The sequence below is a fragment of the Berghia stephanieae genome, chromosome 10 (genome assembly GCF_034508935.2).
Source record: "Berghia stephanieae isolate SIO BIC M18660-M18661 chromosome 10, UCSD_Bste_1.3, whole genome shotgun sequence".
NCBI lineage: Eukaryota > Metazoa > Mollusca > Gastropoda > Nudibranchia > Aeolidiidae > Berghia > Berghia stephanieae.
Window position 1 is genome coordinate 17,200,195 of NC_088369.1, and position 5,000 is coordinate 17,205,194.

A 5,000-nucleotide genomic window follows, 5' to 3' on the forward strand; every position below is an offset into this window, starting at 1 on the left:
AAAGAGAAAAAAAGAAAAAATTAAAAAGCATAAAAAATTTTTTTTTGCCGCAATTTTTTTTTAAAAAAAGAAGAAAGCACCTTTCCTGCATCTGTAAAACCCAAACGTCTGCGTCTTTATTCTTAGATGCTATGTATTTAGGTAAAATACTCACAACATCAGCCAGCCATGAAACGTATCTTAAACGGAAAATTACAATGTGTAGCCTTGAACGGTGAAAGTCTATTGATAGAATTTAGTGGAACTAATACCAAAGAGCGAGTGACGTCAAGTCATTCCTTCTAAAGCGGAACGAAATTGACGTCACACCCGTCTTTGTTATTTCATGGTGTTTTTTTTGACTCAAAAATTTAATATTTTTTTCACTTATTAACCATAGAATAATGCGCTTGGGTAAGAACTACAACATTGCCACCGGGAAAAATAACTGGCCACACACAAAACTGTGTGTAATATCATCGTTTTTGTTGGTGATACAATTTTGTGAGAATTACTAATTATTGGTGGCGGTCTTGTGTAATAGGGTTTGATAGTCTGACGTCACGTCCCGCCCTCAAACCCGAGCTTGGTCTAAACAAAGGAAATGGGGAATTTTTTATTCTTCAAACTGGCTAGAACTTTTTTACATGTATGTGATGAAGAATGTAAAAAGTCAATAATGATCAATTTATAATTTTTTTCCCCCTGGGATACACTTTATGCTCGTCGGAGAAGATTTCATAAGGGGTGATGGAGATAATGGCTCCCATTTTTCCGATAGTTCAGAACCCCGTTACTATGGTCATTCGAGGGAAGTGACGTCACCTGTTTAAGACTAAATTTTACACCCAAGCAAAAAGCCAAAGATCCGAGCATCGCTCACAATCATTGTCAACGCAGAAGATTTTATACAAATGCTTGGTAAAGGAGAAGAGAAGGAGAAGAGAGAGAAGAGAGAGAGAGAGAGAGAGGGGAGAGAGAGAGAAGAGCAAGGGGGAGGGGCGAAAAAATTGAAAAACTTTATACTAAACACCCAGACGAAGTGCACTTATTTGTAGGCTGATAAACCAAATTTTATGGGTTCACTGTTGTAATAAAAAAATCTCAAAAAAAAAAAAAAAAAAAAACAATTTAAAAAATTAAAAAATGACGAAAAAACCGTCCATGACAACAAAAGTTAAATAGCCCATAAAGGGTTCGGATGTCAGACCTGTATATTGTACGCGTCGATCCGGCGAAAAAACCGTTTTGGGTTTTTTTTTTTTATTTTTTTTTTGTTTGTATTTTTGTGGTGGTTTTTTTTTTTTGTGTTATTTTTTTTTCCCGATGGGATACATCATGAATAATAATAACATTGGGAAAGGGGGGTCCATTGTTGTTCCGAAAGGAGACATTTCAATCCGTCTTTATTAAAACAAGCTATAAGAAATGAATTATTTTATTAAATATTAAATTTTATCTATGGATTTAATCAATTGATTTTGGTGCGTTCGTTCCTTGTAGTCTGACTGCACGTGATGTCATAACACAAAAGGTGTCAGTATAAAAGAATTATCAGAAAAAACACTACTTGCAAATAAAACGTCAGTTTTATATAGCGCAAACCATTAAACGTGCTCAAAGCGCTTACTGGGGACCCAACCACGCAACACGAATAAAGGAGAGCGGAACGACGCTTGTTAGGCATATGATAGAATGAAGTTACGTCACTTATTTTTTGTGTTGTTTTTTTTTTTTGCCATCCATGTTAATGATAATTCTCACTAAAACTGGGGATTAACCAGAGTAAAAAGATAGTAATGCGCTTGGCTAAGAAGTTCATAACATTGGCCACCGGAAGTTAACGACCAAACAAACAAACCTATGTGTAAATCTGAACGTTTTATGTTGGATAAACCGTTTAGTGAGTATTACTCATAAACGCGGATGGCAAAAAACAAAAACAAGGACCAGAGTGACGTCAGCTTCATTCTATCTATAAACGTTTAAGGTTACACATAGTTTTGTGTGTTGGTCCGTTATACTTATGGATGGCAATGTTGTGTGCTTCTAAGCCAAGCGCATACTATCTATTACACTTGTTTCTTTGAGCTCTATTAACGACAACACACACTGGACGCTGCATAAACCTAGAAAAAAACGTCAAAATATAATATGTCCGAGTAGGTTATAGATAGTTCGAAGATGACGACGTCACTCAGGTCTTTGTTATTGTTTTTTGCCATCCGCGTTTGTGAATAATTCTCACTAAACTGTATTAACCAGTTAACACCGGGATAAACTCCGGCTTCCTCGGCATTGGCGATGAAGGACGAGATAAAATGTTTTACTTTACATCGGACAACGAAACTCGAATCAAAGACTCTTACTCTTACACGTGCGGTTATTATGTGGTCTAGTGGTATGACACTCGCTTTCGGATCTGAAGGTCCTGGGTTCGAGCCTCGCTCGGCGCATAGTTGAGCCCTTAGAAAAGGCTCGTTACCCACATTTTCCCCCACCGTACTCAGGCCTTTAACAGCGTTGTCTCTGTTGGGAAAACATGTTATATTATCGCCTAACTGGCGTCATGTCTCGTTCTACATGTTACGTGTTGCTGTTGGTCTGAGACCCTTTATATAAAGCGTTTTGGGAACGTGTAGTGGATATTGCGCTATATAAAAGCTCAATTTAATTTTACAGGTCATGAACCGAGTGTCAAAAAAAAAAAACAAAAAAAAAAACAAAAACAAAAAAAAACAACAAAACAAACCAACAAAAAAAAAAAAACAAAAAACACACCCATTCGTATTACAACCTTTAGTGCGGCTATGTGGTCTTGTGGTATGACACTCGCTTTCGGATCGGAAGGTCCTGGGTTCAAGCCTCGCTCAGCGCATAGTTGAGTCCTTGGAGAAGACTCTTTACTCACATTCTCTCACCGTACTCAGGTGTAAAATGAGTACCTGGCCGTTAACAGCGTTGTCTCTGTCCCAAAAATTTGTATTATCGCCTGACAGGCGTCATGTCTCGTCCTACATGTTATGTGTTGCTGTTGGCCAGGGACCCCTTGTAAAGCGCTTTGAGCACGTTTAGTGGATATTGCGCTATATAAAAGCTCAAGTTTTTTTATGTGGTACAAGATCGAAATGGTTAATAAACCACAAACAAACCGGCATCAAACATACATTGACTGTCTGCTAGATGACACAGGAATGGACAACACCCGGGAGCTGCGTACGCTTATGGAGGACAGGACAGAATGGCGAAGACTTGTGGCTCATGTTGGGCGCCCCAAGAGGCGGCCTAAGTAAGCAAGTAAGTAAACAACAACAAAAATGGTATTTTTCACAAAGCACCAGTAGCTACAACAACAAAAAATAGATATTTAGTAATAGATAAATAAATAGTTAATTATTTGTATTATAGTTAGTTAAAACAAACAATTGATAAATAAATACATAAATAATTAACAAATGCAAACAGACAAACAAACAAATACATTATAATAATTAATAATCTAATTAATAAATATACATAAAATTAAAAAAAAGATAGACAGAAACTAATACACAAATAAAAAAAAACGAATAAATCAATCAATAAATAAATAAAATGAATAAATAAAATAAGTATTAAAAAAATAATTTTAAAAAATTAATAAATAAAACAAGTATAAATAAATTTTTAAAAATAAATAAATAAATAAATAAATATAAAATGCACTCACCTTATAATGTGTATTCACTGTCACGAAATGTCTTGAACAAGTTTGGGTTTAGATATATCTATTTAATGATTGTATTCCAAATCTTTAGTCAATGTCCCACCAAATATTTCACACAACAGCTCACTCCGTGTTCGAAGTCCTTCTAATCACTGGATAAATATCCACGCGGAATGGATTGGATTGTCTACGGGCACGAATCCATTGTACACAATAATTGGGATGAAAAGACAGAATAATTATGATAGAATGGATATACACGTCATCAAAGATGTGGTGGTGTGTGGGGTAGGACGAATCCATTGTACACAATTGGGATGAAAAGACAGAATAATTATGATAGAATGGATATACACGTCATCAAAGATGTGGTGTGTGTGGGGTAGGACGAATCCATTGTACACAATTGGGATGAAAAGACAGAATAATTATGATAGAATGGATATACACGTCATCAAAGATGTGGTGGTGTGTGGGGTAGGACGAATCCATTGTACACAATTGGGATGAAAAGACAGAATAATTAGGATAGAATGGATATACACGTCATCAAAGATGTGGTGGTGCGTGGGGTGGGACGAATCCATTGTACACAATTGGGATGAAAAGACAGAATAATTAGGATAGAATGGATATACACGTCATCAAAGATGTGGTGGTGTGTGGGGTAGGACGAATCCATTGTACACAATTGGGATGAAAAGACAGAATAATTAGGATAGAATGTGCGTGCGGCTATGTGGTCTAGTGGTATGACACTCGCTTTCGGATCGGAAGGTCCTGGGTTCGAGCCTCGCTCGGCGCATAGTTGAGTCCTTGGAAAAGACTCTTTACTCACAGTCTCTCACCGTACGCAGATGTAAAATGAGTATTTGGCCGTTAACAGCGTTGTCTTTGTCCGAAAAATTGTAATATCGCCTAACAGGCGTCATGTCTCGTCCTACATGTTAAATGTCGCTGTTGACCAGAGACCCCTTGTAAAGCGCTTTGAGCACGTTAAGTGGATTTGCGCTGTGTAAAAGCTCAATTTTAATTTAATCTAATTTTTTTTTTGATATACACGTCATCAAAGATGTGGTGGTGTGTGGGGTAGGACACTCACGTTCGGATCGGAAGGCCTTGGGTTTGAGTTTGAGTTTGAAGCTTCGCTCGGCGGATAGTTAGTTAGTTTAGTCCTCCTTGGAAAAAGGCTCTTTACTCATAATATTATCTCACTGTACTCAGGTGTAAAAATGAGTAACTGGCCGTTAACATCCTTGTCTCTATCAAAAAATGTAATATCAAGTAACAGGCGTCGTGTCGTGTCTCGTTCTAC

The 5,000-nt window shown here is 37.0% G+C and overlaps 1 protein-coding gene across 7 annotated transcripts in view; it reads right to left on the bottom strand.

Moving 5' to 3' along the window:
* Positions 1 to 5,000, bottom strand: part of LOC144980739 (uncharacterized) — a 105,424-nt gene that overhangs the window by 90,403 nt on the left and 10,021 nt on the right. For all 7 annotated transcript variants that reach the window (XM_078928470.1, XM_078928469.1, XM_078928472.1 and 4 more), the window contains exon 2: positions 3,689 to 3,872. The gene's annotated coding sequence lies outside the window, so the exon portion shown is untranslated. The remainder of the gene's footprint in view (positions 1 to 3,688; positions 3,873 to 5,000) is intronic.